This window comes from Rana temporaria, chromosome 11 (assembly GCF_905171775.1).
Source record: "Rana temporaria chromosome 11, aRanTem1.1, whole genome shotgun sequence".
Lineage (NCBI taxonomy): Eukaryota > Metazoa > Chordata > Amphibia > Anura > Ranidae > Rana > Rana temporaria.
Window position 1 is genome coordinate 18,618,134 of NC_053499.1, and position 14,825 is coordinate 18,632,958.

At 46.3% G+C, this 14,825-nt stretch overlaps 1 protein-coding gene across 2 annotated transcripts in view; it reads right to left on the bottom strand.

Annotated features, from left to right (window-relative positions):
* The window catches only part of EHF (ETS homologous factor), a 93,686-nt gene extending 91,990 nt beyond the window's left edge, over positions 1–1,696 (bottom strand). Inside the window, exon 1 of one of the 2 annotated variants that reach the window (XM_040328091.1) lies at positions 1,578–1,696. The gene's annotated coding sequence lies outside the window, so the exon portion shown is untranslated. The remainder of the gene's footprint in view (positions 1–1,577) is intronic. The other variant, XM_040328090.1, reaches the window with a different exon arrangement.
* Between the last annotated feature and the right edge of the window lie 13,129 nt (positions 1,697–14,825).

Genomic DNA, 14,825 nt, shown 5'->3' on the forward strand with positions numbered 1-14,825 from the left:
CAGTGAGGCACAGTGAGGCATGGACACATTGAGGCATGGACACAGTGAGGCATGGGCACAGTGAGGCATGGGCACAGTGAGGCATGGGCACAGTGAGGCATGCACATGGACACCGTGAGGCACAGTGAGGCATGGACACATTGAGGCATGGACACAGTGAGGCAAAGTAAGGCACAGTGAGGCATGCAGATGGACACCCTAGGCTTATACTCAAATCAATACGTTTTCCCATTTTTTTGTGGTAAAATGAGGTGCCTCGGCTTATATTCGGGTCGGCTTATACTCGAGTATATACGGTATACGTATACATTTCATTATATGCATGTTTCCAATTGCGGCTGCGTCCGTATTTGTATTTACATATGTTATGTCTTTGATAACCAAATAAAAATTATTATAAAAAAAAAAAGATGCAGAGTAATCAACAGTGAAAATCTATGTAGAGAAATCAGCAGTAAAAACTGAATGCAGAATAATCAGCAGTGAGAAATGTATGCAAAGTAATCAGCAGTGAAAAATCTATACCGGTTAAACAGCAGTTCAAATTCTACACGGGGCAATCAGCAGTAAATCTATGCAGAGTAATAGTGAAAAATTGAGGAATAGTAATAAGTGGTGAAAAATATATAAAGAGTAACAAGCAGTGAAATATCTATAGAGAAGTAATCAGCTGTGAAAAATCCATAGAGATTACCGTATTTATCGGCGTATATCGCGCACTATTTTCCCCTTAAAATAAGGGGAAAATCGCGGGTGCGCGATATACGCCGATAGCCGCTTCCCGCGCTCAGTTTGAAATCCTGCGCCGACATATACCGAGTGCAGTACACTCGGGTACATTCGGCTAGTCTCGGCTTCGCTCGTGCTCACGCATAAACGTCACAGAGCGTGAGCGACGCCAAGCCTAGCCGAATGTACCCGAGTGTACTGCACTCGGTATATGTCGGCGGAGGCGTTCGAACTGAGCGCCGGAAGCGGGGACTCGACTTGAGGCGCGCGCTGGAGAAGCCGGGAGGACACCATCGAGGCCGCAGATGGACGCCGGACCGGACGATGGACGCTGGGAAGACACCAAAACTGTAAGTAATAAAATCATATAACTTTTTTTTTTTTACAGGAATTTCAGGGGGGCAACTTTAGGGGTGCGCGGTATACGCGGGAGCGCGTTATACCGCGATGAATACGGTAATTAACAGTGAAAAAAATCCATAGAGATTAATTAACAGTGACAAATCCATAGAGATTAATTAACAGTGAAAAATAGATGCAGAGTAATCAGCAGTGACAAATCTATACAGGGTACTCAGCAGTGAAAAATATGTGCAGAATAATCAGCAGTGGAAAATCTTTGTATATCTCTGCAGCTGATATCTGAGTCATACAACCCAGACAGGGCTCTGCGCCCGGACCCTGCAGATAATCGAATGCCGCCTACCAAGATTAATCTGTCCGCTGACAGACTTGGCGGAAACAAGTCACTTTATCTAATCAGCGAGTAGCTACCTGTCCAGGTATTATTTTCTCCAATCATTAAGTATCATCTAGGCAGAGATTAGAGGAATACTCTTGGGACTTACCTGTAGCAGGTAGGTGTTGGTGCCCACCGTTAGCCCAGGATAAATCTCAGCGCACACACACAGACACACACAGACACACAGACACACAGACAATGACTACAACCCAGACACAGTTTGCATTGTTAGATATTTGTAGCAGACACACGGCAGGGAGGCTGCGTCAGCCAATCAGGGAATTTCCCGTCTCACTTCCTTTTCTATGTCACTTTGGTCATCAGTGCAGAAATTAAATAGGATCGGGATCATTTGCATTTGGCACCTGAGAGTGACACAAACAGGTCTGACGGGGTGTCTGCGGGAGACGCAAGTGTGAGGGGGGTGGGGGGGGAGAAGGGGGGTGCATAGGTAGGTGGGGGGGTGCATAGGTGGGGGGGAGAGAAGGGGGGTGCATAGGTAGGTGGGGGGGGGGGGGGTGCATAGGTGGGGGGGAGAGAAGGGGGGTGCATAGGTAGGTGGGGGGGGTGCATAGGTGGGGGGGAGAGAAGGGGGTGCATAGGTAGGTGGGGGGGGTGCATAGGTGGGGGGGAGAGAAGGGGGTGCATAGGTAGGTGGGGGGGGTGCATAGGGGGGGGGGCACCACTTTTTTTGTATATTCTTATTTCATCAATAAATCCTGCTATGACTCACATACAGATCCAAACTCCGGGCTGCACCCGTCTTATTATTTCTTTAAAGATCCGCTATAGTGAAAGGTTTTGTATCCTGGCGGGGTGATAACTGTAAGGGAAATATTCTGTATATGAATTACTTTTTTTTATTGTTTTCTCCACCTTTACATGCGGGCCAAGCTGTCCCAAAAAAGTGACTTTCACCCTGCTAACACTGCTCATGGGGGCCAAGCTGTCTAAGAAAAGTGACTTTACGGGGCATGGGGCAAACTATCACCCTGCCAGAGGTGCTAACACTGCTCATGCGGGCCAAGCTGTCCCAAAAAAGTGACTTTACGGGGGAAACCATCACCCTGCCAGAGGTGCTAACACTGCTCATGCGGGCCAAGCTGTCCCAAAAAAGTGACTTTCACCCTGCCAGAGGTGCTAACACTGCTCATGGGGGCCAAGCTGTCTAAGAAAAGTGACGTTACGGGGCATGGGGCAAACTATCACCCTGCCAAATTAATGAATGAACGAATGACTTGAATAGCGCTACTCATGCGAACTGAATCGCCTCTGGGCGCTTTTTCCAGCCAGGGTCTGCTTGGCGCGGTCATTTTACCCCGTAGGATCGCGACACGCTTGGGACACACAGTCATACACACAGATATACATATATATACTAGGGCCAATTTGGACAAGATCCAATTTACCTACCAGCGTGTCTTTGGAGTGTGGGAGGAAACCGGAGTACCCGGAGGAAACCCACGCAGGCACAGGGAGAACATGCAAACTCCAGGCAGATGGTGTTGTGGTCGGGATTCGAACCAGCGACCCTTTTGCTGCTAGGCGAAGGTGCTACTCACTGCACCACTGTGCTGCCCAGAGGGGCTAACACTGCTCATGGGGGCCAAGCTGTCTACGAAAAGTGATGTTACGGGGCATGGGGCAAGCTCTTACCCTGCCAGAGGTGCTAGCATTGCTCATGCGGGCCAAGCTGTCCAAGAAAAGTGACGTTACAGGGCATGGGGCAAACGTATACCCTGCCAGAGGGGCTAACACTGCTCATGCCGGCCAAGCTGTCTAAGAAAAGTGATGTTACAGGGCATGGGGCAAGCGATTACCCTGCCAGAGGTGCTAGCATTGCTCATGCGGGCCAAGCTGTCCAAGTAAAGTGATGTTACAGGGCATGGGGCAAACGTATACCCTGCCAGAGGTGCTAACACTGCTCATGCCAGCCAAGCTGTCTAAGAAAAGTGACGTTACGGGGCAAACTATTACCCTGCCAGAGGGGCTAACACTGCTAATGGGGGCCAAGCTGTCTAAGAAAAGTGATGTTACGGGGCATGGGGCAAACGACTACCCTGCCATAGGTACTAACACTGCTCATGTGAGCCAAGCTGTCTAAGAAAAGTGACGTTAAGGGGAAAACTATTACCCTGCCAGAGGGGCTAACACTGCTCATGGGGGCCAAGCTGTCTAAGAAAAGTGATGTTACAGGGCATGGGGCAAACTAATACCCTGCCCGAGGTACTAACACTGCTCATGCGAGCCAAGCCGTCTAAGAAAAGTGACGTTACGAGGCAAACTAATACCCTGCCAGAGGGGCTAACACTGCTCATTTTGAGCCAAGCTGTCTAAGAAAAGTGACTTTACGGGCCAACTATTACCCTGCCAGAAATGCTAGCACTGCCCAAGCTGTCTAAGAAAAGTGATGTTACAGGGCATGGGGCAAACTATCACCCTGCCAGAGGTGCTAACACAAAGTTTTATTTTCCAAAAGAAAAGAAAAATCACTTGAAATAAAACTATCTTAGTATCACCAAAAGCCGATGTGGTCCACGGGCCGTAGTTTGGAGGCCTTTGCTCTAGGGGAGCACTTCTCTCCCCCTTCCACCTGGTGTACTGGGGTATACTCTTGCTGCTCTTAGTTCCTGAATAGCTGAAGTTGGGTTCCCGTGATTCCTGCAGTGCGGACAGGCGAATGCACTAAACCAGTGATGGAGAACCTTGGCACTCCAGATGTTTTGGAACTACATTTCCCATGATGCTCAGCTACACTGCAGAGTGCATGAGCATCATGGGAAATGTAGTTCCAAAACATCCGGCGTGCCAAGGTTCGCCATCACTGCACTAAACGGATGAATGTTTGGATGTTATGTGGATGGCGTCCAAAACTTCCTGATGAAGCAGAAGAACAGCCTGCGAAACGCGTTTAACCCCTTCCATACAGGGCATTTTCACCCCCTTCCTGCCCAGACCAATTTTTCGTTTTCAGCGCTGTTGCACTTTGAATGACAATTGCGCGGTCATGCAACACTGTACCCAAACTAAATCTTTATGTTTTTTTCCCCCCATAAATAGAGCTTTCGTTTGGTGGTATTTGATCATCTCTGCGTTTTTTTTTTTTTTTTTTTGCGCTATAAACAAAAGAAGAGCGAAATTAAAAAAAAAAAAACACAATATTTTATCAAAAAAAAAATCTTTTCCTCAGTTTAAACCGATACGTATTCTTCTACATATTTTTGGTAAAAAAGAATCGCAATAATCGTATATTGATTGGTTTGCGCAAAAGTTATAGCGTCTACAAAATAGGTGATAGATTTATGGCATTTTTATTTTATACATTTTTTTACTAGTATTGGCGGCGATTTGCGATTTTTTACTGTGACCGTGACATTGCGGCGAACACTTCGGACACTTTTGACACGTTTTTGGGACCATTCACATTTATACAGCGATTAATGCTATAAATATGCACTGATTACTGTGTAAATGTGACTGGCAGGGAAGGGGTTAACCACTAGGGGGCGCTGAAGGGGTTAATATGTTCCCTAAGGCGTGTTCTAACTGTAGGGGGGAGGGGACTCACAAGGGGAGGAGACCGATGTGTGTTCCTCTGTACTGGGAACACAGCATTGGTCTCCTCACCGCTGACAGGAGGTGGATCTGTGTGTTTACACACCCATCATTACACACACAGATCCACCCCCCTGCCGTGATTACCGGAAATCGCGGTCGCCGGGCACCCGCGCCGGGTCAAGAGCGCTGCTGCCGGCGCGCGCCCTAGATCGCTGGGAACACAGGACGTCATATGACGTCCACCCGGATCGGCGAGGGATTCCTGCCGCCGTCATTTCCCTATGGGGCGGTATGGAAGCAGTTAAGAATCAAGAGACCCCCCCCAGCTCCCCTTCCCAGGGTCTTCCCAAGGCCACTACATGGACAAACCAAGGAGTATCTCATACAAGAATACATACGTCTCGGAACTCTGCCACCTTCACGTTTGCCCCTTATTTGGGTTGACTTACAAAAGATTTTGACATTTCTTGTTATAAAGGTCAATTTGTGTTTTTTCTGAATTATGGACCCATGATCATATATGAGATTCCCCCACTTCATATTCATCAGACCAAGGCCAATTCCAAAGACATAAGGGAATCCAAACAGCCTTGATGTAAGTGGGGTTTTTATATGTTTTGCCCTATTTGGATTCCCCTTTTTTTTTATGAATATGAGGTGGAGGGGAGGAATCTGCCATATGATTTGGCCTTATAAATTGGAGAAAACATACATTGACCATTGGCCAGTGTGCCCAATGCTGCCAGTGTGCCCAATGCTGCCAGTGTGTCCAATGCTGCCAGTGTGCCCAATGCTGCCAGTGTGTCCAATGCTGCCAGTGTGTCCAATGCTGCCAGTGTGTCCAATGCTGCCAGTGTGCCCAATGCTGCCAGTGTGTCCAATGCTGCCAGTGTGTCCAATGCTGCCAGTGTGCCCAATGCTGCCAGTGTGTCCAATGCTGCCAGTGTGCCCAATGCTGCCAGTGTGCCCAATGCTGCCAGTGTGCCTCAAGTGTTGCCACAGTGCCCCAAACGTTGCCCGTCGTCTGCTCGACTCTTACCTTGTCTCGGGTCGGCAGCGGGTAACGGAAGCAGGCGGCGAAGGCGAGTGGTGTGCTCCATTTTTTTCTCGATGAGGAAGACTCTTCTCCCTCTCGTCCTTCCAAGCCTGCCGCTTCAGCCAATCAGGTGACCAGTAACCAGACCCGGTGCACCTGATTGGCTGAGAAGCGGGTCAGTGTTAGGGAAGCGATTCCCTAACACAGCACTGTATAACCAGGGAACGCACAGCCTGTGCGCCCTCTGGTTAACCATTTGGAAGCCGATTAGAGCTTCAAGAATCAAGAAGCCAATTAGAGCATCTCGCTCTAATCAGTTACTTCCAAAACACACCCGCCGCTGTTATTCAGATGGCCGGCGCTCAAAAGGGGGCCGGACACCTGAATAGTGGGCGGCAGCGGCGACAATACATAGATTCATGCAATGCATGAATCTATGTATTGTTGATTGACGGGTGCAGGAGAGAGGGGGCAGCGCTCCTGTGCCCACTATGGATGCCACTGGTCAAGAGCAAGATGAGAGACACCAGACCCAACAACGCAGACAAGCTGAATGACGCTATCAAAGAAACCTGGGCTTCCAACACCTCAGCAGTGCCACAGACTGATCTCCTCCACGCCACGCCGCATTGATGCCACAATTCATACAAAAGGAGCCCCAACCAAGTATTGAGTGCATACTATACTGTACATGGACAGGAAGCCAACATTTCTGTATTAAAAATCTTTTTTATTGGTCTTAAGTAATATTCTAATTTTCTGAGATACTGAATTTTGGGTTTTCACTATCTGTAAGCCATAATCATCAAAATTAAAAGAAAGAAATGCTTAAAACATATCACTCTGTGTGTAATACATCGATATAAAATATATGAATTACATTTTATGAATTAAAATACTGAAATAAATTAACTTTCTGATGATATTAAAATTTTATGAGATGCACATGTATGTGTTTATGTATGTGTATATATATATATATATATATATATATATACATACCTCCCAACATTTTGAGTAGGGTATGAGGGACACCTACCAGCAAATGTATGTAGGCATAAGACACCCCCTGTCACACCCCCCGCCGACCAGCCACCGTCATTTTAGAGCGGCAGGTTCGCTCCCCTGCGCGAGAGCCCGTAGCTATACGTCGGCTCTCGCGCAGGCCGCTCGCCCCCGACTCCCGTGCGCGCGCCCTACGGGCGCGATCGACGCCGGGCACACTTGATCGCTCATTTTCAGAGCGGGGACCGGGAGCTGTGTGTGTAAACACACAGCTCCCGGTCCTGTCAGGGGGGGAAATGCTGATCTTCCGTTCATATAATGCATGACTGGAAGATCAGTAATTTCCCCTAGTGAGGCCACCCCCCCTACAGTTAGAACACACTCAGGGAACATACGTAACCCCTTCCCCGCCCCCTAGTGTTAACCCCTTCACTGCCAGTGGCATTTTTATAGTAATCCAATTCATTTTTATAGCACTGATCGCTATAAAAATGCCAATGGTCCCAAAAATGTGTCAAAAGTGTCCGCCATAATGGCGCAGTACCGAAAAAATAAACGCTGATCGCCGCCATTACTAGTAAAAAAAATATATTAATAAAAATGTCATAAAAATACACCCTATTTTGTAACTTTGCGCAAACCTAATCAATAAACGCTTATTGCAATTTTTTTTTAAGAAAAATATGTAGAAGAATACATATCGGCCTAAACTGAGGAAAAAATGTTTTTTTATATATTTTTGGGGGATATTTATTATAGCCAAAAGTAAAAAATATTCATTTTTTTTAAATTGTCGCTCTATTTTTGTTTATAGCGCAAAAACTAAAAACCGCAGAGGTGATGAAATACCACCAAAAGAAAGCTCTACTTGTGGGGGAAAAAAGGACGCCAATTTTGTTTGGGAGACACGTCGCACGACCGCGCAATTGTCAGTTAAAGCGACGCAGTGCCGAATCGCAAAAAGTGCTCTGGTCTTTGACCAGCAATATGGTCCGGGGGTTAAGTGGTTAAAGGAGAATTAACCCCAAAAAGTTAATTAAATCCACAAGGGCTTTTTTTTTTTACGACTATTATTCTTTTATATTGGCTTTTGAAATTTACAAATGCAGCAATTTAGAAATCAGATGAAAGGTTTTGCACTGGGAATCACTTTTTGAAAGATAAGAAGTGCATTTTATATACAACTATATAGATCAGACCAACATGAGGGACAAATGAGGAGGAATGAGGGACAGAGGGACATTGCTCCAAATCAGGGACAGTTGGGATCTATGTATATATATATATATATATATATATATATATATATATATATATATATATTTATTTTTATGTATAAGTTTATATACATTTGTATTTGTATATTTGGTATGTGTATGGTAGTGTATGTGTATCACTGACGTGATTGTACAATATCTAAAGCTCTGTGAATGGCACAATATAAATACCTGTAATAAATAATAATAAATATAATTTTCAGCTTGACTGTTCTGACGTCCCATCTACAGAAATCCTCATAGTGTGAAGAGTACTAATCCCTCTCAGTCCTGGGACTGACAGCCTCAGAGTATTATAATGTCTCGTCGTCTTTGCTCAGCGTTCACTTCCTTCCTCATCATTGTACTAAGTGGTTTGGGAGCCACAGACAGGGCAGGCTGACAACTCCTTCCTGACCTCACAAGGCAGTCTATGATTGTCTCTGGATTAGAATATATCCTTATTACCTTTAGTATTTATGTCTGTGGCCCAGATTCACGTAGGGCGGCGTAAATTTGTCCGGGCGTAGCGTATCTTATTTACGTTACGCCGCCGCAACTTAGAGAGGCAAGTGCTGTATTCACAAAGCACTTGCGTCCTAAGTTACGGCGGCGTAGCGTAAATGGGCCGGCGTAAGCGCGCCTAATTCAAACTAGGCTGGTAGGGGGCGTGTTGTATGTGAATGATTCGTGACCCCACGTAAATGACGCGCTTTACGAACGCGCGCATGCTCAGTATCACGTCAAATTTTCAAAGTAAATTACGCCCGCTCAATGCTTAGACGACGTGAACGTAACCTACGCCCAGCCCCATTCACGGACGACTTACGCAAACGACGTAAAATACCACGCTGTTCGTACGTTTCCGACGTCCATACCTAACATGACTTGCCCCTGCTTTATGAGGGGTAACTTTACGCCGGTCCGACGCCTTACGTAAACGAGGTATCTTGATACGTCGGGTGCACGTATGTTCTTGAATCGGCGTATGTAGCTCATTTGCATATTCGACGCAGAAATATGCGGAAGCGCCACCTAGCGGCCAGCGTAAATATGCACCCCAAGATACGACGGCGTAGGAGACTTACGCCGCTCGTATCTTGCCCAAATCTATGCGTAACTGATTCTATGAATCAGGCGCATAAATACGACGGCTCGGATTCGGACTTAAGACGGCGTACGTGAGATACGCTGTCGTAAGTCCGTTGTGAATCCGGGCCTGTGTCTTTAGCTATACGAAAATCATCCGATTCTTTTTTTAAATTCTATAACTGCTCTATATGCGGTGGGCTGTATAGCTCCCGACAGTCCCTGATTTCGAGGAACTGTCCCTGATTTCGAAGGGACTGTCCCTGATTTGGAGCAATGTCCTCTGTCCCTCATTCCTTCTCATTTGTCCCTAATTTTGGTCTGATCTATATAGATGTATATAAAATGCACTTTTTATCTTTCAAAAAGTGTTTTCCAGCGCTAAACCTTTCATCTGATTTCTAAATCGCTGCATTTGTAAATTCCAAAAGCCAATATAAAGGAATAGTAGTGGTAAAAAATGCCCTTGAGTGTTTAACCAATCTTGTTTTTTTTTACAATTCTCCTTTAAGGGGGCGTGACCAGGGGTGTGTCCTATGCCTACATACTTTTGCTGATAGGTGTCCCTCATTCCCATCTCAAAAAGTTGGGAGGTATGGTGCTGTAGTACCATTCATTGTGAATGGCAGCCCAACGCATTGAAAAAATAGCGTGCAATGCACAACGCACTGCAATGTACATACCGTGTGTTACAGTGCACTGCGGTTACAGGAAAAAGTTTTTTTTTTATATCCACTGTGGTTACAGCCCACTCATAATAGGGTACATTACCCATGATAACAGGTGCCACAATGCACTAAGCTCATGTACATTAAGTACCGTATTTATCGCGGTATAACGCGCTCCCGCGTATACCGCGCACACCTAAAGTTGCCCCCGAAATTCCTGTAAAAAAAAAATGTTATATGATTTTATTACTTACAGTTTTGGTGTCTTCCCAGCGTCCATCGTCCGGTCCGGCGTCCGTCTGCGGCCTCGATGGTGTCCTCCCGGCTTCTCCAGCTCGCGCCTCAAGTCGAGTCCCCGCTTCCCACGCTCAGTTCGAACGCCTCCGCCGACATATACCGAGTGCAGTACACTCGGGTACATTCGGCAAGGCTCGGCTTAGCTCGCGCTCACGCTCTGTGATGTTTATGCGTGAGCACGAGCAAAGCCGAGACTAGCCGAATGTACCCGAGTGTACTGCACTCGGTATATGTCGGCGCAGGATTTCAAACTGAGCGCGGGAAGCAGCTATCGGCGTATATCGCGCACCCACGATTTTCCCCCTTATTTTAAGGGGAAAATAGTGCGCGATATACGCCGATAAATACGGTACATAAAAAAATAATAATATCTGCGCTGCATGGAAATGTGAGTGTACTGCATATTTTTTTTTTTATAAAAATTTTGTTTTTAACCACTTCAGCCCCTGAAGATTTGGCTGCTCATTTTTTTCGATACAGCACTGCATCGGTTTAACTAACAATTGCGCGGTCGTGCGACGTGGCTCCCAAACAAAATTGATGTCCTTTTTTCCACACAAATAGAGCTTTCTTTTGGTGGTATTTTATCACCTCTGCGGTTTTTATTTTTTTGCGCTATAAACAAAAGAAGAGCGACAATTTTAATAAAAAAAACACAATATTTATTACTTTTTGCTATAATAAATATCCCCAATTAAAAAAAATTTTGGCCGATATGTATTCTTCTACACATTTTTGGTTAAAAAAAATCACAATAAGCTTATATTGATTGGTTTTCGCCAAAGTTATAGCGTCTACAAAATAGGTGATAGATTTATGGCATTTTTATTAATACTTTTTTTTTTTTTTAGTAATGTCGACGATCTGCGATTTTTATTGGGACTGTGATATTGCGGCGGACAAATCAGACACCTTTGACACATTTTTGGGACCATTGACATTTATACAGCGATCAGTGCTATAAAAATGCACTGATTACTGTATAAATGTCACTGGCAGGGAAGGGGTTAACACTAGGGGGCGATCAAGGATGAATTAGAGTGGAGACTGAGAGGCAGGCCTACCCGTCCACATCAGTGCCTGACCTCACCAATGTGCTTCTGGAAGAATGGTCAAACATTCCCATAGACACACTCCTAAACCTTGTGGACGGCCTTCACAGTAGATGTGAAGCTGTTATGGCTGCAAAGGGTAGGCCAACTCAATATTGAACCCTATGGACTAACACTGGGATGCCATTAAAGTTCATGTGCGTGTGAAGACAGGCGTCCCAATACTTTTGACAGTATAGTGTATGAGTATATTCATCGGGAATGGGGTCAAAAATGTCTTTATTTCGAAAGGTATTATTCAAAATAAAACAATTATCAACAGAAACTTGAAGGTACAGTATATTGCCACAATGCCAGCAATTGCATAGAAAAATATTTTTCTTATTAAAATACTATCTTTCATCTCCTTCTCACATTACACGGATTGTAATAAACTATTAACAGACATGCGATTTCCACTGAATAGATAGGATCGAGATGGTATCTTGCTCTTTGACATGTTTAACAATGAATTTCATCAGGAAATACAGTAAGTAGGAGAAATGTGATATGCGTGCTACACTGAAGAATCAGAGGATACCACAAGTCCAAAAGGTAGCCCATAAAGCCCATTGGGCAGTGGCAGTGCGTCCATAGGGACGCAGGAGCGCCGCCCCCTCTGGCTCGCTCACAGCCAGTAAAATATACAGAATCATACACTGTATGAATCTGTATATTTTCGCCGCTGCCGCCCACTATTCAGCTGACCGGACATTGAGCGCCGGTCAGCTGAATAGCGGCAGCTGACTGGCTGTGTGGAAGTGCCTATCAGGGCCAGCGCCCTGAGGCTGTAGTCGGCTTCCTGAAGCTCATCCTCTGGACGTACCGGCCGTGCGTCCGAGGATAAGACTGACAGGCGTCTCAGCCAATCAGGTAACCTGATTGGCTGAAGCGTCATTGAGGGCGGGACGAGGGACATAGAGGGACGTAGAAGCCATAAAGGTAAGTGCCAGGTGGGGGGGGGTACTGGGCACGGTGGCTACAAGTGGGGGCACAGTAGCTACAATTGGGGGCACAATGGCGACAATTGGGGGCACAGTGGTGACAATTGGGGGCACAGTGGCAACAATTGGGGGCACAGTGGCAACAATTGGGGGCACAGTGGCAACAATTGGGGGCACAGTGGCGACAATTGGGGGCACAGTGGCTGTGTTTGATGGCATAGTGGTGACAATTGATGGCACAGTAGCTGCATTTGATGGCATGGCACAGTGGCTGTGTTTTGATGGCATGGCACGGTGGCTGCGTTTTGATGACATGGCACGGTGGTTGCGTTTTGATGGCATGGCACGATGGCTGCGTTTTGATGGCATGGCACAGTGGCTGTGTTTTGATGGCATGGCACGGTGGCTGTGTTTTGATGGCATGGCACGGTGGCTGTGTTTTGATGGCATGGCACGGTGGCTGTGTTTTGATGGCACAGTGGTTGCGTTTTGATGGCACAGTGACTGCATTTGATGGCATGGCACAGTGGTGACAAATGATAGGTACAGTGAGGCTGCAATTGTTTTTTTTTTTTTTTTTTTCGTTTGCGCCCCCCCAAAAATTTGGAGCACCAGCCGCCACTGCCATTGGGTGATCAAAGGACCACATGGGGAGAAACAAGAGCTTATGCTAGCTGCTCCAAATGGATGGGAGGCACAGCATATCAGGGATGCAATCAAATTCAGGAAGGAAGATCTACCCAAAAGGGGTCTCTAAGGTAAGTAAATGGAACACCAACAGGGAACTGCCATTCTAACAGAAGGTGGCTTTCCTAGATTGTCTCCCACACTTCCAAATACAGTGGTAGGTTCAATATTCTACAAATGTTGGAGATAAGACCCCTATGAGATGGGCTGTCAATGTAGGCCCATGCAGCAGCCTTTATAATCTTCTCCTAAAGGGTTTACTCCACTGTATTGGCGCACCTTCTCGTAAGACACTTTCACGCATTCTTTAGGATCTCACTTGATCCTCTCCTGTGCAAAAAGTCAAGTTCAAAACACAGTGGGGCAGATTCAGGTACCTGCGCGCCTAGTTAGGGCGGCGCAGCGTATTGTATTTACGCTACGCCAACGCAACTTACAGGAGCAAGTGCAGTATTCACAAAGCACTTGCTCTGTAAGTTGCGGCGGTGTAGCGTAAATGGGGCCGGCGTAAGCCCGCGTAATTCAAATGTGGAAGGGGGGGCGTGTTTTATGCTAATATGTGATGACCTGATGTGATTAACGTGATTTACGAACGGCGCATGCACCGTCCGTGTACATATCCCAGTGTGCATTGCTTCAAATGACGTCGCAAGGACGTCATTGGTTTCGACGTGAACGTAAATTACGTCCAGCCCTATTCGCGAACGACTTACGCAAGTCGACGCAAAAAATTCAAATTTCAAAGCGGGAACGACGTCCATACTTAACATTAGCTGCGCCACCTAATAGCAGGAGCAACGTTACGCCGAAAAAGCCTTACGCAAACGACGTAAAAAAACTACCGCCGGGCGCACGTACGTTTGTGAATCGGCGTAACTAGGTAATTTGCATACTCTACGCCGAAAACTACGGGAGCGCCACCTAGCGGCCAGCGTGAGAATGCACCCTAAGATACACTGAATATGCAGCAGGAAACTGTACAGCTCGATTCTGATGACACCACAGTGAGAGGTATTACAGATCAGTGAAGCCACCATCACATAGATAGCCTCTTACCGGATGGCTAAGAGGGAATAGCCTTAAACAAGATACACCGCTCTCCAGAGGAATCCTAATCACAATCATCCAAGGGAAAGGTCTCCAGGGGAGAAGAGCCTGCTATCCAGAGAATCCAATCCTCCACCCAGAGATAGAGTGGCAGCCCTTCCACTCAGAGATCACGTAGTCACGTAGTCCCCAGAATAGAAACAGACTAATAGTGTGATACCATTTGAGAGTGTTTATTAAATAAAAAAGAATGTACTTACAAATGTTATAAAAACAGCAAGCATAAAAACAAGTGCCGGCCGGCAACGAGAGCCCTTCCTCGTACACATAGAGCGCGGTAGCGTCACTGAATGCACGTCCCAGACACGTTTCGTCATAGGCTGACGTTATCCCCATTGATAACGTCAGCCTATGACGAAACGTGTCTGGGACGTGCTTCGGTATTAACATACCTACATAAATTTTCTTCATTTATTCTGTTTCTGGTTAGCGGAAATTTTTTTTGTTCACACCCTAAGATACGACGGCGTAAGAGACTTACGCCAGTCGTATCTTAGGCTAATGTCGGCGTATCTTGCTTTCTGAATACAGACAGAAGATACGCCAGCGCAGATTTGAATTTACGCGGCGTATCTATGGATACGCCGGCGTAAATTCTCTCTGAATCCGGGCCAGT